We start from the raw sequence: 26,673 nt of genomic DNA on the forward strand, positions 1-26,673 counted from the left end.
TATGTATTCTATTGTTTTGCTGTACAGGTAAGAAGGAAAGAGTGCAGCCACAATGGCCTGTACGCTCTTCGGCGCACTCAAGCTCTTCTTAGACGCTGGGTTGGTGGCTACCTTGGCCCTCAACGCCGCAGGTGGACAGAGAAGACAGTCTAAGACTTTGTACGACGGGATAGGATTCATGGAATGGAGGGAAGGAGTGGAAGGATTAGAGAGAACCAATTTACTTCGATTGGAAGAAGTTCCTGAGCGATTAAAATCAGCTCACAAGAGATACGCGAATGGCTCCTGGAAGAAGGGGAAGAAAAATATTGCATTTGCGAAGAAACGCAGCGATTATTTCGAAAATGATATGGATACCATTGATATGATCAATATGATATTTAATGTTTAGGCATTTAAACTCAAAACTTTGACCTTCGTTTTCGTCAAAGATTTCACTGCAATAAACCAATTTGTGGAAAAGATTTCCTATTGATTTTTTAATGTAATTCCGTCATGAATGAGAAATAAGTTAAAACGCTCTGTTGACTGTTGGGAAGAAAAGTTTAACGAGCCAGGATGAATTTTATTACTGTACCATTAGGTCGGCAGAAATTAGAAATGACCATTAGAAGTATAACTCCCTCTTAAAATTTTAACACAAGTTATTTCAATCACATCATTCAACTTGTTGTTGCAATTTACTCTTCTTTATATTATCTACGCATCATGTCAGGTGTTACTTTCCAACAACACTTCCCCTTGTAGATGATTTGCTCCTGTAATTATGCCGGCGTCAATAATTTACCCATTCTGAGGTTTAGAAATAAGAATGAACTTGTTATTCCCAATGAAATTGATGTACGGTGAAGAAAAAGGAACGAGAAGAACACCAACGCATTTATAAGTTGCTATATTCAATCACGTTTCGTAAACCAGTGAAGCAGAATCGCATAATCGATGAGATATTGTGCGAGTGGTAATAAAATTGGCGAAATTAGAAACTGAACAAGGTGCGGGTAAAATCAGCTCAGATCGAAATCAGAACCAATAGAAGAGCGCGGATGAATTGAATTGAATTTAATACTCCAAGCTTGAATGTACACTTTCTTTTTTTTAACAGGACAACACAAATGGAGCTTTAGGTAGCTCCAATGGTTGAAAAACCAGCATGGGAGCTACCATCTTAAAAAATTAATTTCACGGCAGACCAGAAACAAAAAGAAATATATATAATTTTTTGAAACATTATCACTATGAAACATATATGTGATACAATAACTTACAATAGGCAAGAATTAAGTATAATATGTGGACAAAACAAAATTAATTTCTTTTTTTCCTCCTTTCACAAAAATATAAAAATAAATGATGATTTGTAAGTTCACATTCATCCAGATATTTGTTCATATATCGACGAAGATGGTGTTCGTGATATATGTTACGGGGATTTTCACAGAAAAACAATGATAAAGGTTTCACAAGAGATCTCACAATCACTTATTGTACGTTTATTTACTTTACACTTCATTCACATCTTTAAAATTCCATGGATTGAGCAATATCCCAACATAAAAAATTTAATTTTTTTATTTCACTATTCCACCGATTAAGATAGATTTGCATGGAAGTGTTCTCACGGTCCACCCTCCCTATCTCAATTAATAACTACAAGGCCTACTCCCTTTACTTCCATTTAAATATCCTATTCTTTTCTTTCCCATCCCTCGTTAACCTAACATTCTTCCCTCTAACACTGTTTTCAACATCCCATCCCGCTAAGTACTCGCTCCATCCATACCTTCTGTCTCCTCAGTATCTCATCTAAAAGCTGCCTCTCATCACCCACCATGTCCAGCACTTCGTCGTTCCTCCTCCTCTCCGTCCATTTCTCAATTCTTCTCCGCACCCACGTAGAATACTGAGGTACTGCCTGCAATGGCTCTAACGGATTCAGTACAAGGGATCGACAGAGCAGATGGGCGAAGGCTATGCTAATTTCAATTTCATACTCTTCGAGGAATAATTTAATCCCATAACTCGGCGAAGTTCGACTTGTAATAGGATCAGACCGGCGGAACTTGGAATCTTGTACTCAATTAAACAGCATTTGATACACAGTAGATTCCGGTTAATTGGGACAAATCGGGACTTGTGCACTTTACCCCAATTAAGCGGCTACCCCAATAAGGCGAGCTATCCTGTATACGGGCATAAAAAACGTTGAAATGATAGAAAGAAGACTAAAGAATGTTTATAATGCAACATAAGGTTATTAAACTATTAATTTGATTAATAAATCAGCGAGTTTAGTTAATTTATTATCATTTTTAAGAATTATAACCATTTAGTTAAAAATATTTTTAACAGCCTCGGGCGACGCTGAATGAATGTCTTTTACTAAGTCCTACTAAAGAAAAGTCCCATACTCTTGCGGATAGTATAACAACAAGAGCTTTCAAAATAGGGCAAGAATAGGTACATTTGTGAAAAATAAGAGTAAATCCAAGGAGGAAAATATAAAAAAGTAGTATTCTGAAAACAAAAAAATTAACTTTCGTTGTGAGTATAGAGTCTATGTCGCCGACTCATGGCCCGATAAAGTGGCATGCTGTCCCAATTAAGCGGAGAATAATCTGGGATATTCCTCTATTGGGTTCTGTTCTTCAAGATCGGCCCCAATTAAGCGGCTGCCCCAAGTAACCGGTGGACCCAATAAACGGAATCTACTGTATCTTGAAAACTCCTGCCCATTCTGCAAGTGAAACGTCATGAAGGGTCAGCTACTTCAGCTTGGGATACGATGTCTTCCATATAAGCTCACAGCCTTCTCTCTGTCCTCTCCATTTGTGTCATAACCTCGAGCCCTAAGTGTGTTTGGTCCGCCTCGTTAGTCCTAAGCGAAGATACCGTGTGCTTCGCTCTGCATTTATTTTTTTCTTCTTTTGTGGACAGTAACCGAAGAAGATAAGATTCCTTTTAACCCCAAATCACTAAAATACATCATTTTACTATAAAAAAATTCATGGAACATTAGATATCTCGCAGCTTAGTGTAAACTAAATTTAAATCTTTGAAAACTGAAAATGTATTCATTAGTTTAGAGACCGAGATACATAAAACAATAAATGTTTATTGATATTGCTTGAAAAATTATCATAGAGTAATGCTTTATATTACACATGTTTTCGAAAGTTACTGATCATATGTCATGAAAGTTATAAACTATTGAATGAAAACGTGCCAAAAAGGTGAAGTCATCTAAATCTCATGAGGGCGCTGGGATGGGATTTAATTAAATGTCCGCTGCGCTTGAGGGGTTAACATTATTTTTACGTTTATTTTCGTAAGCCTTCTGTGGATTTCTCTGTAGTAAATTTGCGTCGACATCCCTTTTTAGAAATTTTTCGTTTAATTTTACGAGTTTATTCATTGAATAACAATAAAAATCGATTATTTTTATTAGCATTGTCGTAATTTGTGTCCAGGTCAATATATGTTTAAAATTTATATTAATGGCTTTCCTATTTCAAGGTACCGATTCAGCGATTAAGTACGCAAAGGAAACGGCTTTTTATGGTACTAAATTTCTTTTTGGGGTAGCGAGACGAGAGTCTCGTCCGAGACGAGACTGGGGTTCACGAGAAGAGACTCGAGCGATACCCGAGTTCAGAAAACGAGACTGAGATGAGACTGGCGTAAGTCTCGTCTCGTCTCGCGGCAACACTACGTAGAGTGTTGTAGGCATTTAAGAGGGAGGAGAAGGAAAATACAAAAGCTTCCGCGCAGAGGACCTTGGGCGAGAAAAGTGCATCATCCCCATAGGAAGGACATGGGATAAGAGTGTCAAATGTACTCGAGAACAGGTGTTCGAGTTTCCAGATGGTACACCATGTCTCAGATAGGTAGGTACTTGAGTACTCAGACAAGCAATCAAGTAGTCATGAATCTAAGTAAGTACTGAGGTAATTAAAACATTTATACGACTTCCTCAACCACTGAGGAGGATTGATTGCCTCCGTGAACACTGGAAGAATACTACACAGCATGTAGGTATTAGGGTAGGTATAACCTCCCCCCTGGTGAATATCAGCAAGTACTACTTGCGCTACTAAATGAATACCTACTTATGTACCGGTATCGGTACTCAACCACCTATCTGTGCACTCAAATACCCTTTGGGAACTCAAATACTGTGTTAAATTACTCGATTATGTTTGCTCAAGTACAATTCGCACACCCCTGCTATCAGTTGAAAGGCATTTCTACATTTATTTTCTCTGGATGTCAAATTTCGTTTATGGCAATAGTAGTGGTACAAATTGGGGAATGTGAGTAAAGAGCACGGTTATCCTGTCACTGCCCACACAATAACAACTTTCTCTGTATGAAACTGCATCATCTGCGAAAAGCCCATTCTTACTCGAAGCAAAACATTTATGTATAACCCTGTAAGCCACCATCAAAGGTGTTTGGGAGGGGATGAACCATCTTCAGCGTGCACCAAATGATTAAAATTTACTTACTCTAACATGAACTACGCAACGTGTACCCTGGGTCATTCTCCCATAATCGTACAAAATTATGTCCATGGGCTGCAGTAAAAAAACCAAAATTGTTAAATCAAAACTATACTGGTTTATTATTTTATGTTCCTTTTTACTAATTTCAGTAACAAATTAGTAAAAAAAAATTATATTCCCCAAATGTAATGCCCACAGTCTATGTTTCGTCATGTCCCCGGACAGTCCCACATAGATTTTCAAATAGGTGTTGATTGCATTAACAACCTTCACTGATTAACTAATAATAAAAGCTATCATTAAACAAATTACAATATAAACAATCCAAAATATTCTTTTTGGGTTGCTTTTATTTCATAATATTTATTATAAAAAAATCTGTCCTACCCAACAAAACAAAATGCCCGTGGACACAGAAAAACGGGTGTATTCATAGGGGATGGTGGCAGCCCTGAATAACCAGTATCTACAAAAGGAGATTTTAAGCTATATTAGGTTGTTTGATTTTATACTTGGTTAATTGTTTTTTTCAAATTTATTGTTCGTGAGACAAAATGTCCACATCAAGGTATGTGTCACGAGTGGAGGAGGAATAGGATGTTAAATCTACGGAGGAAACTGAGTTGAGGTAGGAGATGATATTGATTAAGGATTCCATGCCATGTGACCACAGAAGGAAGATTTCGTCTATGCATCGGACCCAAAGGGTGGGTGTGAGTGGGTATTGGGAGAGAAAAGACAGTTCTAGGCGGCAAAGAAAAAGGTTGGCATAGGACGGACTGAACCGGCTCCCCATAGCACAACAAACTAATGAATTAATTCGAAATTCCAGGTCTACGTGAACGCAAAAAAGGCAAGGACATGCACGAAACAAAAAGTTAATTGACATAATCACTCCAAGGCCAAGGGCAGAGGTTTATAATTTGTAGGAGAGCCGGTTATATGCAGTTGAGGATTTTCCGTTCAATTGGCGCCCAAGAGCGCCGAGTGAGGATCATGCATAAACATCTAAAACATCCCATAACTGTCGCGACTGACACAGCGCTCCTGGACGTCGATGAATACTCCGTGGCCACGGCTCCTTTTTCGGGAATATTATTAAGTGAAATGAAATTTCAGGGTCACATACTCTGCCGCAGTTTCCTGGTATTCTACTCGTTTTCTTTAAATGCCGTTGTGCATTAAGATAATCAGGATAACCCGCCAAGCATTATTAATTCCATTCATCACACTTTTTCAGCTGGTTTACACGGGCTGGAAACCTTTCACCTATCTTGTGGTTGGATTGGGATTAGGCTTTGCAGTTAAGAAAGAAAATTCACCCTATCCTACGTTGTCCGATTTTCATTGGATCCGGAATTTCCTCACTGAGTGGCAACTTTGGAGCAACACTGCTTTTTGCAATAGGTTGGAAATTATTATTTTTTAATTCCCAGCTTCTCAATTATTTTTATAAATGAATGTGACATTACTGTCTCTTGCAGGCATTACTAACACGTTAATGATGACACGATTTAATATCCATATATATCTATTTTAATTTCCTCCGCAAAACCCTTGTATTTGGCTATTTTCTCTCTCTACTTGGACATTACGTTGTAGCTTAATGGTACTGCCATATCAACTTTTTCTGCTTTTTTTCTGATGTATTGGTTAATAGTGTATCCGGTCAATAGTAACTTATGGGTTTGGTTGGTAATATATACAGTCTATAGTATGTTCATTATAAGTCACTCTATGACAAATTTCCATGGGAAAATGTCTAAACGGGGCAAGACGTGGGGCGAGGTGGGGTGATTGGGGGCCCTCGTCTGGGGCCCGCTTGCCCGAGGGGCATCTTTCCCCGATGGGCATCTTACATCTTATCTTTCCCCGAAATTTTTAGGAAATTGCATGAAATGGATTTTGACGCTATTCTGGCTCTTAAAACTAGATAATTTTTTTTAAATGGCAAATTCGTTGGAAGAAATACTATGAAAAGTGAGAACTTCACAGTTTTTATAATTTAAGTATGTATTATAGCTCTATTATCTATTTAGTGAATATTTTCCTTGAAGCTGCGCTGAAATCTAAAATAAGCATTCGAATAACCCTTTCAAAAAGCATCAGATTCTCTTTTATCTTGTTACACCTTAATTTTATTTATATTTTATGTAATCTTTTTACATTGACTCTGTTGTAAATAAAGCAACTAATGACCCAGTAAAATTTTATAATTGCGGAAAAACTTTGGTTCAAATAATCCGGGCCTTTTTTTATTAAAAGTAAAGTTGTAAAATATTACGAAAGGACATTTAGAGCTTTGGAGCTGATAGAAGCTTATGGTTGTAACCAATTAACTATGTCTAATTAAGTTTTGCATGGATATAATCATAAATACGAAGTTTTTAACCATACGTGTTGGTTAGTGTTTTAAAGTGTGGATAAACATTGTGAAAAATTGAGGTACTAATTTTGTAGAGAAATTTCAGCCTGGTTTGCTAACACATCTCAAACTATTTTTTAAGGACCATCCTTAACAATGTTTTTGGACCATTTAATTCACTTGATAAATTAAAACTAGGGATGGTCGGATCGGATACCTCGGATCCAAATATCCGCGGATATTGCCCTTCATCGGATACATCGGATCCAAAGTCGCGGAAGACATCGGATCTGGATCCGAAATTTTGAATAATAGCTTCAGTGAATGCCCCATAAGGGTGGAAAGAGTTCCGATTCTCTCTTCGAATGCTCCGTCGCATGCGATTCTTGTCCCACTCATGAACCGTTTTGTTTGAAAGCTCTCGCAGAGGTTACGCAGGAGAATTTCAGCCGTGGAAAATAAAAAAAGGCAAAATACGACTGGCACATAGCGTGACTCTTCCCAAGAGATTGAATAATCATCGAGGGAATCTCAGCGTCAGGAATTTGAAAATGCATTTGGATCCGAAAATATCCGATCCGAAAGATCCGGCTCCGAAAATCAAGGATCCGATCCGAATCCGGATCCGAATAAAATCATGGATCCGTCCATCCCTAATCAAAACAATAATAAATAGAAATGAAAACGACAGAGAAGAAAAGAACGACTAAAATAAGTGGATACGGTTTTAATTTTGATTTTGATCTTGATATTAGAGAGGCTGTTACTAAAAAAATATTTTTGTCAGTAAGTGTAAAATATTAATTTACCAAATCAATTATTTTTATGCTTCCCTTCTTAGTGATTCTGTGTTCAGGGACTCGTAAGAAATACCCTAGATATAAATAATTACAGTTTCATTGTTACTACCTACTTCTACGCAATCAAGGCAACAAATAAAAAATAAAACTCAACACTTTGTCTGCTAAAACCGATCCCGAAGTTCGGTCTTAGAAAATGGCTTGGTGGTGTAACTGACCGCATTAGCCCTAAAATACGTTTATTTGCTGACGACGTTGTAATCTAATGCGAAAATAGTGACCGCTCCACCTTTATAATTCTATCATCGGATTTAAGCAACGATCGTGTGTGGAGTCAAGAGTGGGGATGGTAAATTTAATTTGAGCAGTCGCACGGCGGTACCTTTCTTACAGTGGTGATCTAACTATCCCCATATATATGCTGTGGATAGTGTAAACATAAAGGCGACAGATGAAGTATCTAGGAGTTACGATAACTTCAAACCTATCGCGGGAGATCTGGGTTCGAATCCCGGCTAATGCAAATATTTTTTAAAGCGAACTTCATCCTTTGGTGTTTTTAAAATAAAACTCTTAAGATAAACTCTAAACAATCGAAGTTCTTTTAATATTGTATATACTAACTTCGGACTGAAGTGAATAAGACTTGCCTTGCTACTTAACTTTAAAAATGATATTTACAGTTATCAATTATAAGGGCGAACTCAGGATCAAAACTAGGGGGGGGGAGGCAAGCCATGGTTGTTCAAGTTGTAGGTAAGATTGCATGGATAAAGTGAATGAAATTAACATTTTAAGGAAACTGTAACAGCTCTTTATTGGTTTCCGAAATTATTTGCTTGAAAAAATATTATTTTCCTCAATAAAATTTGCGATTTTTGCTTCTAGGGGGGCAGCTGCCCCCTCCTGCCCCTCGCTGAGTACGCCCATGATAAATTATCTAAGTATTAAGTAGGAAACGCTTTAATTGAGGTTGTGGACGTGAACCATGCTATTTCGACAGTTTTTTTACTCCTTTCTGCACTTGTTTTAGTTACTTCATTACCTCACTCCCTCCATTCGTCTCCTCCGTAAAAGCTGTCTCTTCTCACCCACCATGTCGAGCACTTCGTCGTTCCTCCTCCTCTGCGTCCACTTTCTATTCTCCAATCTTTTTGTATAAGCTGTGAAAAATGCTGATAAAAATCTATTTCTTCTTTCGCTGTTTCCAATCCAGAATCAATGTGCAAAAGCTTTTTTTTTGAAGTGATCTAAATCATATTATTTCCGTGGGTTATTGGAATGTGGCAGAATGAGAGGATAGAGGACCAGATTATTAACTAAACGGACCGGAGTTACCCGCAAAGATAAAGTTGGTCACGTAAAACAAGCGCGTCTCATAAACTATAGTATTTTTTCTGTTGCCTTTATTTTTTCCCCGAGATCTTTCATCCCAATCCCAAGAGTTGACGTATGTCGTATCAGAATAAATAAATAATCCAGGCACTTAACCAGGAAGTATATTATGGGAGTTTTAGTTCGTCCTGAAATGCTATAAGATTTCCCAACATCATTTTGTACTTCTACTCAGGTTACTACGGAGAAAAGAACACTATGTTGTCTACAAATTACACCACACTTTTTTTATTCATAAGTTCACATTTTTTCTATCAAGACCATGCTCACGATTAAGTGACTGTCAATGACATCTTTGAACTTTCGGCACTCAATGAGGAAGGTTGACTCTTTTTTGCGAATTTCATTAGACGCAGTCTCCCAAACAAATTGCTGAGTACGAAATTAGGTAACCTCGGCTTTAAAAAATTAGAAATATATCGTCTCTCAAGGGTATTTCTCGCACAATTAGTGCGGATAGTTGTCCGTGCAGACCTTTTTGAAGGGCGTTTCCTACGTCACGAACTGTTGCCCTTCGTTTCAACTTAAAATTTAGATGACAGGCTTGTCATCACAGTCATTTCGTCCAAAAACCATTTGATCCGCTCGGATGCATCTAAGCAGCAGAGCGCAGTGAAAATTCACACCTGGAGTGGCGAGCGGGACTATCCACCAGGGGCCGGCAGTAACTACTCTGCTGCCCTGGTCAGACGCCATTTTAATCTGGATGTGAAATTCTGAAGCGAATTCCATTTCAAAATAAAATCATCCCAAAGAAATTAATTTTTCAACAAGAGTTGTGAAGTAGCTATTTTAATGGATGTGTCGGTCCACACGTCTCGTATTCCCTTCCACTTGCTTATCAAATTGCCTCTTTATACTCTATAGTTGCGTACTGCATCTATACTGCGTACCACATTTCCCCACTCATTTTCCTCGAACTTATTTTGTAGATATTTTTATCATCCTTGGCTAATAATCCTATGGTGAAGCCTTAAAAAAATAAAAGTGTCTTATTCCTTACACGCACATAATAGTCTTTACATAATCTTTAACCTGTCAATTCCTCCTCCTCTCTGAATCTATCTTTTGCTAAATATTTTTCTCCATAGCCTTCAAAGTTTCAAACAAATATCTCTCCTTTGTCCTCCATGTTTCACCTTTGTGCCGAATGACTCTATTGAGATCTCTTTTTAGCTTGCCCCGATTTTTGTGGATAACGAGAGAGTATAAAAAGCTGCAAAACAAATTCAGGGTCACCATTCCGCTTCCTTTTCATTAATCTATCCGATTCCGCAGTTCCGCACCTCTACGAGCCATCAAGGTTTGCTTTTTTAACACTAAATATGGACTTAAATAATAGTTATTTTAACTCGCTTCTCTGTACTCTACTTTTATGGCTCAGTTAAGCCTAAAACATTTCCCAATTAGTTTATGATGCTGATATTGGTGTGAGGAGGGGATTGACCGTATGTGATCGTCTCACAAACTGGAGTTAGCTTGTCCCTGACGAATAGCAATTCGACCAGCGAACCTATCAATGCTGTAAAAGCATAATTTCATACTGAATGAGAGCTTTAATGAAATTTCAGGTGGCTTATTCATTGTTATTTAACTCCAAATCATCATGTTTCCGTTGCTTTCCTGTCTACAGGGATGAGTTCGACATGGCTTTTCAGAGTCATTCCAACAGTCGTTTACTCGTGACATTTCGTATTTGCCCACCCTTGTCGAATCTACAGACCCAACGCACAACAAATTGAAACGGTGCAATACTGTCGCGGAAGGAAATTAGGACTGATGACCTTCGTAAATTTTATAAAAAAATAATAAACAATTTCCGTGCTCGCAGCCCGCTAGTTTTTGCCCAAGCATCAACCGTGGTTGAAAGATAAACATAGTCTTCATTGGAGGTTCTACATTGAGCGATTGATTTTACTGGCAACAATTCATTCCCAGGGATAACTAGACTACGCATACATTTTCCAATAAAAGTTTTAAAAAGATCATCTGACACTTTTATGACTAGTTCCTCTTCGATCGCTTCAGTATCTCCGGCAGTATTTGAAATTCTAATGAGTTATTTCGGAAAGGATTCTCTGAACGACGGAATACTTAGTTCCTGAAAAATCATGAACATCCCTCCGTTTTGTAATGATGGAAGGGAAAGCTGCTTCATTTGATTTCGAAGTTGGAGAGATAGAAATTTATTGAAATCTATAATGTCATGAAACTAATTGTTATACGTACTATTGTAATCTGTAGTGGGGAATGGGGAAGTGGAGGGGGAGGAAAGAAGAAGTGATAAACATTGCGGGCGAGGAATCGATATTGCATCCTCGGAAGAATTCTCACTCAAACGATGCATGAATAATAAATTCAGCAATAATGAAAATACTAGGGTGAGATGGACAAATTATTGGCTGATGAAACTATTCCATAAAAATCTCAGAAGTACGGGTCGGCCAATGGAGAGAAACTGCTCACCTTACTCCAAATGTTTGATATCACACGCCTATGGCTTATTCTGGGGTGAGCTCTACCTTAGACTTTTAAAAGGAACCTCCTGGTTGAATCAATGAGTGAGGAAGAAATTTAGTCTAGCGAATAATATCCATTGCTTTCCGTCGTGCAATGGAAGCGCGATCACAACTTGAAGATAAAGAAAATAGACTGTCAAACGGAGAGATTTAAAAGGTTATTATATTCTCGTTATATCAGGGATGTGTGTGTGTGTTTCTATGGGATATCGATATATGCGACTTATAAATTAATAAAATGAATTCCGTCACATCCTGTGACGACTCATTGAATCTTTTCCCATTTGAAATATATTTTGTTTTCACTACATTTTCTCTTTTTTTATTTTTTTCATCTTAAAATTTTTGACCTGTAAATAATCCAAGCAGTTTGCCTTATTAAGCCTTGCATGAACATACTATATTAATTACTAACCAATGACAAGATTTGTCTTTCCATGCGAATGTATTTCTGATATTTCCTCGGGTCCAATGGAACGAAGCTCACTTGGTTGGAGCTCACACCATCTGCATGGATTTGCACGAACCGTTTTTTTTTATTGTGTGTTTTTAATGATGCAGTGGTGCGCATCTGGTGCTCCTGTTACATGGTGGAGATTGCTGACTCCATGCTATACACCCTAGAGGTAGTTCGCAGGGTATCATGTAGAAGTAGAAAAGAGGAGGTAGTTTAATAGCTACTTGGGTTGTCAAAGTGTTAACGTTCCATTAGACAGGAAGTGACGTAAGTACGTTTGGTTCTCGCCCCTCCGAGTCAACCCATGAGGGGTCGGACCACTTTATTGAAAAATAGCCACCCCCGAGATTTGAACTTCATCCCTTGAGATGGAAAGCCAGCTCACTAGCCTCTATACATGGCTGATAACATTTTCGACATGCTTACATCACTCTTCTGGTTAGCAGAAGAACTTACCCAGCGCGTTGTCACCGCCGTAATCCATGACGTGAACTTCCAATATTTGCTCAACGATTCACCATCGTCGTTCCCTGTACTCGCCACGCTGTTATGTGACGTCAGGGGTTTTAAGTGCCAAGAAGAAACCGAAGAGAGCGGGAAGAAATATATTCGCAAGTTTCTAGATCCATGTACTGACAATGAGATGATATTAATTATGGGGACACTAATGAGTTCCCCCATCATGCCTCTCATCAATTTCCAATCAATAAAATTGCTATCCAAAGATTTCTCTCAATTTTCAAGATTACCAGCAACTCAACTATTCTTTAGGAACAAAGATGGCGCCTTACAGTTAGCCATCCTAACCAACCTCCCACTCACGCCACCTAAATTTTATAATAACCGGAGAATATAAGTTTCTCTGCATTAAAGGAAGTAGAGAATGGAGATGATATTTTACCATAGAAATTTTCTGAAAATCTGGGAAGTAAGATTAAGGGTTATCTTCGATAGAGATATTTTCTAGTATCAAAATTTTCTCTCGCGCCTCCTTCGCTTACCTAATTCACGATAAATGGAACGTAAATACAAGTCGCTCCAACCACGTATTTAGATCCCGATTTTTCAGCAAATTTTTTTAACACCACAGAGTTTTATCGTCAGCATCCATGTTACTGACTATGACAGTTTCATTATACTCTCTCAAATGAATATGAAAGCAATAAACACTTAAATATTACTCACTCACTTTTTTAAACTGCTACATGTCCCATCGGACAAAATATAAATATTTAATTCCTATTTTTGGAGTGTAAGGGAAAAATGTAATATGTAGGTAAGCATAAAAAATGAACTCTAATTCATTGGCCATACGTATTTTTCTCAGAGAGGCGTTGGGATGACAGATTCATTCTCTAGCGTGGTAATTTTTGTGTGCATACTTTGAGACAATAAAATAAATTATCAAATGAATCAGGAAATCTAGCAAGGAACACTGCATTTTCTCCCATAAAACTTTTCGTAACGACGCAGAGAAGATCAGAGTAAAGACGGTAAAAGCGAGATCGTTCCGGGTCGTTTACTCAAGTATATCTTCTAGGGATGGTCGGATCGAATACCTCGGATCCAAATATCCGCGGATATTGCCCTTCATCGGATCCAAAGTCGCGGAAGACATCGGATCTGGATCCGAAGTTACGTAGCAGAATTTCAGCCTTGGAAAATGAAAAACTGGCACATAGTGTGACTCTTCCCAAGAGATTGAACAATCATCGAAGGAATCTCAGCATCGTAGGATAATAACTATGTCAAAAGTAACTACGTCGCAGATTTCGGAAAACCACCCTCGGCCGTCCATCAGCCCGGGCCTCTGTTGTTTTTTTTCCGAAATCACAAGGACCATAAATCATTGTCTTCGTTAGGGGGGGTTCAAAACCAGGGGGGGGAATTTTTAAACAACAGGGTACAAAGTAGAGGGTTTCAAACTAATATTAACACCCTTCATAATCGAAAAAAACTTCATTTTTCAAAGAAATCTATTGTAAATTCATGATTTTTCAATATGTTGTTTCCTTTTATGAAGGAAAATACTTGAGTAATTACTTCGTTTAATAGCAGAAATATGGGAATGCATTTGGATCCAAAAATATCCGATCCGAATGATCCGGGTCCGAAAATCAAGGATCCGAAAAAAAATCCTAGATCCGTCCATCCCTAATATCTTCTCAATGTTGCTTGGAAATTGTACAAAGTATAGATAAAGTATTTTTAGCTAATGGTGGCGCTTTATATATCCTGAAAATCTTTCAGTTGCACCTGTGTCAGCTCAACTTTTAAAAATTTCGATGAAAAATAAGAGCGGGCGTTTTTTAAAATTATATTGTTTGCGCTCCTGTATACATGTACATATAACAATAAGAAACTGGCGAACCTATGGGCAAACGGCTTGCAATTTTATGATTGGCAATTATTTTTGCGAAATTTTAAGAAGCTATCTAAAAAAATCAATTTTGGGCTTTTTGTCCGGCGATTTTCTGCATGAAGTACTGTTGTAATGAGGGGATATACTTGGATTGGAAACCGGCCACGTGGAGAGAGTAGTTAAAGGAGTGGTATGGATGTGGAAATATGTGTGAGGGATAATACTCGCCCGCTCCTCTCCTTGGCCGGGTCCCCCCCCCCCATTTACGCACGCACCCGTCCTCACGCAACCCCCCATCCCCTCCCCGGCGACTGCGGAGGTCGCGCAGCTAACAACAGTTTCGGGGACGCCGGGTATGGCGGACCGCGGATGGAGCGAGGCTCAGAAGTCAGTAGGACGGGTGCGAGGGAAGAAGGAACACTGCTCCCATCTTCCGCCCCTCACGCCGAGTCTCTTGGAGGGAAAGAAAGAAGGGGTCTCTCCGCGACGCGTCGATGATCGCCCAGAGAAAAGGACCATCCTCGTCAACGTGGAAAACTCTCTCTCCTTCGTGATAGCTTGGGATTACTCTGCCCTACCGTAAAGATTAGAGGTGGTGTCACTCCGAAACGTTCGTCGCGGAAACGTAACCAACGTCTGCAGTCGCCGACGTCCACTGGAGGATTCTGACGGCGAATCGGGAGTGATATAAAGTGAGTGCTCTTTGGCGGGGAATGTGTGGAAATTGGTTGTTGCAATCCGACTCATACTGCGCCCGCTAACGTGAGTAAAATTTCATTTTGGAGCTGGGATTTCAGAGTGTAATTTATGCTTACGTTATTGAGATAACTGTTGGAAACATTAAAGTGGTGGATAGGATTTTCATTTCAAGGTGAAATGCATCCAATAGCACTTGGCGTCGAATCCTGAATATTTCGAATAAGTTTGCTCAGAAATTAAAACCTGTTAAGACATCGATCGTCAAAGAAGGCGCTGCAATCTTATAGCGTTATTTTAGATCGGGGAGTTGAAATATAGCTAATGAATCCTTTTACTTTTAGATAATACGAAAATTTTTAGATATAAAATTAACTTACACTCACCCATTTAAGAAATAACTACAGGCGTCAATTAGTGAAATAATGAAAACATAAATTGTCGTATGAAGAACTCTAAAACTTTGACGAACATTAAGAAAAATGCTCCGGAAAAATATAAAGATACACATGATGAAAAAAGTTATTCCACCAGGAATAATGGATTCGTTGCTATCGTTCTATGTTAATTTTGCTATTCAAAGGCTGTGATGCGACGAACTATGTGATGGCTATAAATTTACAGTTGTGTGCGTTGGGTTTAGGGGAGCAAGGGGGTAATGGGTCGTAAAATTTTAGAAAACATTGTCTCCCTCTTTCCGGATCTTGCACTGAGTTTTTCCCGACTAAATGGCGAAGCAACGATTCGGGAAACGACTTGGTCATCATATTCGGAGACACTGGAGGAATTCACGGGCAAGATTAGCTACGAAAACTATGAACTTTCAACTTTATCAAGGGGCTCACTTCGGGTCCGGGAAAGGTAAGAAAGAGACAAAATTTTGAGGTAGGGCTTTATTTCATTTATTTCTTCCTCGTTTGCTCATCTCATTTTTCTTCCATTTTTTTCGATGAGCCGATGCGTATTTAGCTCGAGGCACCGAGTAATTTGAGCGATAATTTATTCCATCGGAACAGGAAAGGTTTATTTCAATTTTATATCCCTATCACCCAGAAAAAAATCATTAAGTTCTCTCAGTCCGTCGATTTTACCTTAATATATTCTCTTAATTAGAGAAATCGAAAGAAGAAGCTCCATTCATACTCGCTGACAACAGTAGCCCAACTGTTCATTCGCTAGGACATAGCAATCACCGTGAATTATGCCACCATCATCTTGGTCCTTCTCCCCTACTTCCGTCAACTCTTTCACCAGTTCTTTCTTCATTCACACTTATAACGATATATTGTTACTTTTATGCGTTAAATTATTGCAGTTAAGTATGTATCGTTGAAATAGAATAAATGTGCGAAGAAATAACCAATCGTTGCGCCGGTGATCCTCAAAGAGGGCACTACAATGCCAAAGCGTTATTTCAGATGAGGGAGATGGAAACTAACGCGGGGTCTCCTAGTTTTTCTGTAGCATTTTAATTGGTTTGGTCGATCCAATACAAAAACGACCAATTCCGAACCTGGTTCTCCGAACTATTCGCACAGATTTGATAGAGTTGATGTCCCTCGAGTAAGTCAATCATAGAAATTTTCTAGATACCTATTACCTTGATGCCAATAAAATAAAAATCTGCAGATTTACCGAATTCGCTGAGAATGCTAAATCGATTGGGATGCGATGAGTTCAAAAAGAAAACTTATAAAAAATACAGGAAACATACTCTAAAAAATGATGCTAATATCAGATACAGTATTTCATATTTGTGGATTTACAAATTAATGAGGATTTTTTTCGCATTTTATCTCTATGCAATAACTCATATTTGTATATACTTCATTTTCCGTGCGAATTTTTCACACAATTTGTTTCAGAATGGTCCACTCCAATCGCTTTCAGAGACCAAGTAATTGACTTTTAACATTTAAAGTTAGCATTTGAAAATTCAGCATTCATAGAAGGACTCACACGTTATAATAATATTTTATTTATTAAAATTTAATTCATTCCACATCTTCAGCGAAAGCCGGTGTTCATCAACATTTTCGTTCTGAAGGAAATTCAGAACACTTCCTCAACTACTTTTAATTTGTATGATAATTTTGTTATTTATTTATACTGTCACGTCTTCAAGAGTACCATTAACCCTTTATATCCCAGAGCTGCCGATCAAATTTCAAGATTTCAAATTTCAAGAAAAAAAATCAAATCAGATCAGAGCTGCTGCAGATCAAATTTCGAGATTTTTCATTCTGAAAAGATGAAAATTTTGCGCCCAATCATAATTATCGAGGCAGATAAATATTTCGACATCAAAATTTACACCACAAAATAATACGAAGTTCAGTAATTTTCTAAACAGAGCTGAAAATTTATACGTTTTTGATGTTGCTTTGAAGCAGCATTGGGTCATAATGGGTTAAAAACTATAACTTCCAACCTCGAGATTATTTTCTTCCGATCTCATAAAACACTTTTCCCCCGATTTCCATTTTATTGAATGCCACAGCCGCTTCTTGTCCTCTGGCCATCTCTCCCTCCATCCTCCCATCATTCGTGCCTCTACTGATATACCACTTGGGCCTCCATGGATGCATCATTCATGCCCCTTCGGATGCCTCTTAATCCTGACCATTACTCTTTCAACGTCCTTCAGACCCACATCCCAAACGCGATAAACCAGTTTCCATCCCCTTTCAGTCGGCGAGACAGAGAGAAAAAAGACGCGAAGCTTCGTGCAATTATTCTTCAACACTTCCTTTCTCCATACCCTTGTGTTGAGTGCATCGATCACTCTTTTCCATTTTTATAATTTTAAAACTATTCTCAACAAACTCAATTAAACTTCTGTACTCAAAGATGTTCCATACCAAAGTTCGCCCTCATCAAAAACCATAGTTCTTTTCTATTTAAGTATACCGGGAACGCACAATAGTTCTTTTCGACTCATAGATCCATTCTTCTTTCCACCCACCAATGATTTATAAATGTGGCGAAGTAAATGCATTTATACAGCGTCACCTTCTGTCTTGTTGGAATTATTACAGATTAAAAAGATCCTTGCCTTTTTTTAATTCTGCCTATTAGAGGATGCTAACCTTGTGCGGTTTTCTCGTTTGTATTGTTAACCTTGCGTGAGTTTTTTCGAATCTTTGTGACGTTTCTTTTCTCTCTTTGTGACGCAAGGAGCGATGCGTGTTCTGCTGGAGATCACTCCTACCATATACACGGCGCGCGCACAATGTGCGTATCGCGCACATGCTGCTTCAATTGTTTTGTAAATCGAGCGCAATGCGCGTAAAACAGTTGGTTGAAAAACTCGCTCCAAACTAGACACTCTAGCAGTGACTAGGGCGGGGAATCATACCTGATGTGGATTCAGTGGAGAACAAAAAAACACGCCCTCCGCGCAACATTAGCTGTTCTGAAGGCACAGAAAGTCACGTCCAATCATTTCATCTCTCGCCGCAACTTATTCGTTCTCGAGAAAACGACTCGAAGGGAGCTGTGCATTCAGTTCCAGAGAAAGAGGGAGAGAGAGAGAGATAGAGAAATAGGTGTTAAAAGTCAATTACTTAGTCTCCGAAAGCGATTGGAGTGGTCCATTCTGAAAAAAATGATGTGAAACATTCCTACGGAATAAGAAGCATCTACAGATACGATTTATTGCGTAGAGATGCGAATGCGAAACTGCGAAAAAATACGAAAAAATCCTTTAACTTGTAATTTCACAAATATGAAATACTGTATCTGATATTAGTATCATTTTTTAGGGTATTTTTCCTGTATTATTATAAGTTTTCTTTTTGAACTCATCGCATCCCAATCGATTTCGCATTCTCAGCGAATTCGGCAAATCTGCAGATTTTGAATTGATTGACATCGGTGTAATAGGTATATTTAAAAATTTTCTGATAATCTTACTCGGGGGACATCAACTCTATCAAATCCGTGCGAATAGTTCGGAGAGCGATTCAAGACACCTCGGCCGTCCCTCCCCCTTTCAAGTGCAGGCAGGCCCGGAACTAAAGGCCGTTTTACACGGGGCACGGAATTGCGCAGGTTAGAGAAGCTGCATTCATTTCTAAAATGGCGTGCAATTGCGCGAATGCACGAACGAAATTAGAACAGGGGCTATTTTGCAGTCTCGCATCCACGCATTCTCTCATGTGTTCTAGCAATTCACCGCTTTACACGACGCAATTTTGATTGCGCCTTCGTACACACGTCAGATTGCGCAATTCCGTGCACCGTGTAAAACGGCCTTTAGGCACTGTAATGGGAGCACGTGCTCCGGGCACAAATTTTGAAATGTTTATTTAAAAAGTTATTTTATCTTTCGAATTAAATTATTCACCCGTAATTATTAATTTATAAATCATCAAAAAATAATACTGATAAAACTTCTTAACAGCAAATATGCGGAGTATAATTTCAACTACTGCACCAAAAAAATAGCTTACGGATGTATTATATTTTAGTGGTGGGAGATGGGGGAGGAAGGGAGCGAAGGGGGATTTAAGGGGGGGGGTGCTGCAAACTGATCTTTGCCTCCCCCTGCTAAAACTCTTAGTTCCGGCACTGACTGCAGCGACCGTCCTCTTCCTCCCGGGCGAATTACCCTCCTTAAGAAGTCAGAGTTGACGGGAAGCCATGGATGCGGTGCGATACGGAGACCCTCAGCTATTTACAATTATTCCAAATACTTTACGATCTAGAGCAGGGTTCTCCAAATACGGCCCGCGGGCCGGATGCGGCCAGCGCTCTCGTTGCAAGTAGCGCGCGATTCTCGCTCGCTTAACTCTGTGAGACGCCGCTAGGAGCATTGCAGCGCTTTACTACACGTCAAAGTAGCCTTCAACTGTTCGTAAATAAGAAATACGCCACCGGATTCTTCAGTAGACGTTTGGTATCGAATACTTCAGTAATCGGCAAATTTGCCCGCGGGGCGATTCGGAACTTGGAATGTGGCCCTCGTGGCCGAGTAAATTGAGACACCTGATCTAGAGAGATGATCAATACTCTCTATTGGCAGCAATAAGTTTTCGTACCCATGTCGTAAACAATCCGGGAACAAGATAAATTGAGCCACATCCCTAAAATGATCTGATGCACAAATCGTGACGATTGGCGGGAAATTTAATTAAATTGGAAGGGTAGCTTTCACTCAAGAAAATACGTTTGGTGAGACGGATCAGCGTATGGATTTGACACCGTTATTTTTGTTCATAGCTAACTACCGGTGTCTAAAAATTACCTTTTGAAAGGGGAGCATGATTATATCCCTTAAATTTTAAGGATGGATCCCATTTTTCTCATCCGATACCGAACGATTTCGGTATAGAGCTGAAACTAGTGTTACCTTATGAGTAAAATATTTTATGCAGGGTACAAATATTCACGTAAATTTCTATTGGATAAAATGAAAAGGAATCGTCTAACTTAATTCATGTGCAATGGATCAATAACACCTGTTTTGTCTCATACAGTTTTCCAGCTTATAGAACCTCTATGAGGAAAGACTTTGGAGTTATCGCCTTACAAAGGGTGTGAAGTCGAGGAGTCGATGACGATGCGTCCACCAACACGGAAACGAAAATAGCTGCTATGATTGGAAGGGGAGTGTTTTCCCCTGAATCGTAAAGTCGCGGCGACGGATCTTAAAGTAACGAAAAGGACGATTAGTTTCTTCCTCGATCACCGAGACTTGCAGTAGGTTGCTATTGCTCTCATCGGCAGTGGTCGCATCAATACCCTCAACCACTTCCCATCTTACTTCAAGTACACCGCCTCGTCGCCATTTTCAATTACTCTTATGCCTCATACGTTGGGCCCATCGATATTCATTACTGATCTAGTGTTAGGCCATTGTTCACAGTACCAACATTCAGAGTAACTCAGTCACCGTTAACAGTTGAAGTTTAGGTATTTTTTACTTATAATTGATAAATTAAAAAACAACTGTACCTGTATCAACTTTTAGCCTCTTAAAATGTTATCACTTTCTGCAACTCTAATGGTAATCCTAGACTAAAAATGTCACGTGAAGACGAAGGGTTATCGAAATAACTACACCGTTTCTTCATCGCGGTATTTGAGGTTATATATTTTTATCGTTTTTATAATACTTTTTGTGTAATAATAGCATCATAAAAATAAGAATATAATTATAAATTGTCGTGGAATAACTTCTAAAGATAATTTGAAACAGATGTACAAAAATCACCGTAGCTGTACTTTTAACAGTGCCTAGTAACTTATTTGGCTAACCCATTTGTACAACTACTCGATCGCATTCGTTAAAAATCAGCGGTAAGCGTAGTATCTAAGTAAGTCGTCTGCATTTCTATCGTAAGTATATATGCTATGGAAAGTCCAAAAACAATCGTTTTCATAATTAAGGTTTGAAGTCCTCACCGAGGGTCATCGGAAGAATCATTCTTTTATTTCTTCTAAGTAAATCAATTGTAGAAAGAATGAATGTAGCTGCAGGGAAATCTTAAAATATATGTTTTTCCTTTCTGATGAATTCAGAATTATACGCACCGGATTGAATTAATAATTATTGACTGTAAGAAAGTATTTAACCTTCTTTTTATCTAATGAATACAAATTTCTACGAGTAGACAAAAATTTAGGCGAACGAATACGTAGCTTCATCTGGCCAACATTCTGACCTTTTTAGATAATAAAAAGTTCACTACTTCTATAGCTTTAAAACAACACATGACCTAAAATCTATATGCGGTGAATTTTAAAATGGATTAATGGAATATCGGCGGAGATATCACCAACCAGGCTCTGCAAGTCCAACCGGCGAGAGTTGTAGAAGGGGAAACAATGGTACTACGCACGATGCAGAAAAAATGTGTGATTTTAGGCTTACATATACTCTTGCGAATTAATTGGAAAACCCAGATGATACTCTAACTATCTATTTCGAAGTATAAAGTATGAATAGGAGCAGAAAAACAAAAAAATTGAAAAATATACTTGCTCGCGAAAAGACTCATGCAAAATTAGAGACATTTAAGGATCCAGTAAAGGATTAAACGAGTGAACGCGAATAATAAAGTTGATTAGTTAGTGGAAAATCCACACAAGAGCCAGTTGATCTTACTATTACGTAAAAATAGCAATATTTTGCCATAAAAGTTTGAAAAACAGATGTATTTGCATTAGAATGTTACTCTTTAATCACTTAATATATTCCCCAATTGATTTAGGACGCCTCTATAAATACGAAAACAGAGTTCAGGAGACAGACTCTTAGAGGCTAAAAAAAAAAGAGACGGATGAGAGAAGAAGCGAAGAAGCGTGGCTAAGGCGAGCTACTCATCGAGCATAAGGAAACAGGAAGCTCTTATGAGCGTCTTTATGAGCGCGACTCACCGCCGCTAATAACGGGTTTCAGCTCACTTTGGCTTCGCCAAACTATCTACTGTGCACACACCAGCGAGTGCACCTGACAACTTCGAAGCACCATTTTTGCTAAGACCACGCAGTCTGAATAAAAGTGGCAAGTATCAGTTTTCATCAATCCAAAAATATCGAATCGGATAAGAAACCATAATTTTCCGCGGATTGACATGCATTTTGACTTGCAGACTTGACATTATTCGCCATGCTAGAAGGGACTCGCGTGTACACATTAACATGCAGACATTACTTTCGAAACAAAGTGACTAGACTGGTCTTAGGAATTCATCTATTCAATTACGTGCTGCCCTTGGAAATCAACACTCCTAGCAACTCCCTCAAGGGTGAAATATCGTCTTCAAGGATCCAAGCGTCTATAATTTTCCGCATTCTAGCCCCGAAAATCATTTCGACCACCTAATTCCTCGTCAATGCGACTGAATAATTAAGGAAAGCGTTTTTAGGTTTAACGGACGTACAGTCATAATAGATGAACTCCATTTTTCGGTGTATGCGCTGAAAAATTTCGCCCCCGAAAGATTAAGAGGACGCTTCACACACTTTTTGGTCGTCTTTTGTCTTCTTTCGCGACGAATCACGTGTTGTAAACTTACGTCGTCATTTCGAAATTTCCAGTTACATAAGAATAAACTTCTTTCGATATTTTCTGTTCCTTCAAATATAAAATATTCGTTCACACTGAAGTAAACTTTTTTAAACATATACAAACAAAATTGGAAGAAAAGTATGTATATTGTCGTGTACCAAACGACTCAGAAAAGGGGTTTAACGATGCGTAGCTTAGATGATCGGGGTCTTCATACCTCAGAGGCAGTCAAAGCAAAGAAGTACACACCCATTCTTAAGTAAAATCCATTTAGTAATCCATTTAACCAATAGTAACCAGTCGGCACACGACAATATAAATTTTGGCAACAGGAAAATATTCTCAAGAGCATTCTCTAAATTAACATAAAACTTCCATATGTTAGCGAACTTTGTACAGGAGAGTGTCGTCACAAAAATATGAGTGGGTCTCGGCCAGCGGGAATGACGAGCCCTCTTCATTTTTATGCTGAAGGAATTGAATTTTCTTGTTATTTTTGCTTCTCGAACCTTTTGTTTTGGCCTGCCTTCAGGTTTTACAACATAATTTTTCATGCTAGAGAACAAACCGCCTAACTGGTTCCCGGAACCGCTACCATTGACTCCAAGATTAGCAGGATACAACTTGACCCCGTGGCGGATTTTTACAAATTATTTGTACGATCATTGCGACATGGCGAGCACCGAGACTTCATTAAAGATTTCTTTTTCTAACAAAATAAGGGCAAAATTCTAAGGGATCTCTTCAAAACTCATGAACTTTTCGTTTACTAAAACCACGCCGTAGAAAAAGCAATGTTGGAAGTTTTATAATTTAAAAAGGACGTAAAAATCGGTCCTATTTAATTTAGAACAATGTTAAATGAATTATAAAGAAAAATTACTTTATACATGCAGACAACAGTAACTCGGTCGTCTAATGGGCAGCGATTACAAAAAATGGCTGTCGATGGTAATCGAAAATTTAACTAAAGTAGAATTGCACACATCAACCAATTCGCGATACATCAATGCAACTTGCTTGATCCCAGAGGAATAATTATAAAAAACTTAAAACGGCGTAATGGGCAACTTTGTCCTTGAATTCTGAAGAAGATATCTTCTATGTTTTTAAGCAAATGGTAGAAAAGGAAAAGGGTGGTTTCCTATTATATTTTTATTGCCTAAATCGAAAGATTATTACTCCTGGAGTACATATATCACGCTTTTAGATTTTTAAATTACGATATCTATTTTTTACGATTAAATGAAAAGTGAACATTTTCAAAAGCGCGAAAACGCGACGGCTAAATATGAGTGCAAGGAAAAGCCCGAGTGACGTCTGGCTGCTGCTGTTTGAGGCTATCCGGGTGCGATACTATGAACGCCGCTACGATGCAGGCTGCTTGCTGCCGAGCATGGCGGTAGCGTAGCGTACCCTGCTAGTAGGTAGCGCTTGGCTTAAATAAGGATTATTAATACCTTATCAAACGAAGGAAACTTTCCGACCATAGGCATCGCATGGGCGCCAATCTGGCCTTTTTCAAATGAGGTTAATTACCATCAGCACTCGTCTAAACTGGGATTTCTAGAACAAAATAATTTGTGTATTATGAATACACTAATGTTGTGTAACGAATCGCAATGAATGCCTTTCGTTTTCTTTGATGAAGGAAACTACCCTATTTTGTTACATAAAAATAGTATAATATTTCATCATCACCATTCATCGTTCGATCGAAATTTTCCGTTTGAATTTTGCAGGGGATTCCGGTTGTGTCAAGAAGGAAATACCTTCACTCATGGCAAATGACCTCTGAGCAATCGTTTGGGCTACTAGTTCACGCTTGTGCCGTTAACAACTCACGGATCTTTCCGTATGCGTTCCCACGCGCGCGTGCTTTGCAGTGGTAATAAATGCGTGTACTGAACTGAAGCCGAATGTCGAAATGTGGTGTACTACTCGAGGGGTTTCAGAATCACATAAATAGCAATCTATTCTCACAGAGATCGTCGCAGCTCTTGAGATCATCGCAGTAAATTATCCAGTTCGCGAAAACGGTCGCGCGAGTTAGACAGTGAGTGCGAGGATTTAAGGAAACAGAGTAAAGAAAACGATGGCATTCTCGGAGGTCTCACACGTAATACCTCCGGAACAACTCCGACAAATCCGTGGTTACGCGGAAGTTTTTGATGCTTAAAGTCACAATGCTTTATGGCGACTCCACACATATGTCATTGAAAAAGAAAATAACTTCTAAATGACGGGAAAATAAGCCGAGAAAAGAATTACGTATTCCCCGAGGGCAATGTTTAAAAAATGAGAGATAGAAATTTTTTTATGAAATCCCAAGGAAAGGTGATGGAAATTGTCACAATAGGCTTAGCTATGGACACAATGCGTGAGGAGCAAACAGTCGTTCACGCTTTAAGTGGGCTACCCGTTTATGGATGCTTAGAATTACAATGCTTAGATTATGTCAACTTAGAAGTCAGACCTCTCGTCATCCACTTAAATAACTTAGGTTGCAGAGTTAACTAACAGATACGTGCTAAACGTTTACTCATAGTGGCTCCTGGGAAGTATTACTCTGAATAAAGAGAGGAGAGGACCTATTCTCACATTCGCATGGAATTCCCCGCAGTCAACCTCCAAGACCACGAGTGTGGTCCGCTCACAACGTGATTCAACATCGTGGTTTGACTTTCAAGATCTCAAGACATTAGAATCCGTCCCAGTTATATCATACCTGAACTATATCTTCGGAAATCACTGGTGTATATTGTTAGGTAAATTACCATATGAAAGAGCGGCATACAGTAGCGTAATAGGAAACGACTCTCAAAGGGTTATTACAAATTGCTTGTAACATCATTACAGCTCGCCAAAAGGAAGCCGATGCACATATAATGGTAATGAATGAATAACAGCAAACTAATTTTTCACACTCACTGACCATAAACTAATTTGAAAAATCTAGATTTTTACATCGATGGAAACTCATTCTAAGAAGGCATCATGTATTTTAGTAACGATTCGCATGTGATCAAGGGAGTAAGATGCGTGTGATAACACTGAATCTATGATCAGGAATCTCGTGAATTCACAATCCACAAATTGACAAGCTAAGTGACTCGTTTTTTGGGCAATTGAGTGTTGATGACCTAAGTCAGGAGGCAACACTACTCGTTAGGACATAAGGTAATGATCAAGGCCACGACAGATTGGCTGGTTCCGTATAAAAACGGGAAATAGATTCCAGGAAAAATAATTCTTCCATTGCGAAATATGCGATCGGGTGTATACCAAGGGCACGTGCACCTACTCATCTGCTAGAGTGAGCGCCCTCGCTTCGATACTTACTTCTGGAAATGCCACGGTAAAAACAAAAGAACAGTAACGAATAAGACAATAGGGTGGTTTCCTATTATTTTTTTATTGCCTAAATCGAAAGATTATTACTCCTGGAGTACGTATTTCACGCTTTTAGATTTTTAAATGACGATATCTATTTTTCGCGATTAAATTAGAAGTGAAAAATTTCAAGCGCGCAAAAACGCGACGCGTAAGTAGGAACGCAT

General features: G+C 38.7%; 1 protein-coding gene across 1 annotated transcript in view; it reads left to right on the top strand.

Annotated features, from left to right (window-relative positions):
• The first annotated feature begins 14,809 nt into the window (after positions 1-14,809).
• LOC124153398 (ABC transporter G family member 23-like) overlaps positions 14,810-26,673 on the top strand; it is a 116,991-nt gene continuing 105,127 nt past the window's right edge. The window contains exon 1 of the mRNA XM_046526525.1: positions 14,810-15,092. The gene's annotated coding sequence lies outside the window, so the exon portion shown is untranslated. The remainder of the gene's footprint in view (positions 15,093-26,673) is intronic.

This window comes from Ischnura elegans, chromosome 2 (assembly GCF_921293095.1).
Source record: "Ischnura elegans chromosome 2, ioIscEleg1.1, whole genome shotgun sequence".
NCBI lineage: Eukaryota > Metazoa > Arthropoda > Insecta > Odonata > Coenagrionidae > Ischnura > Ischnura elegans.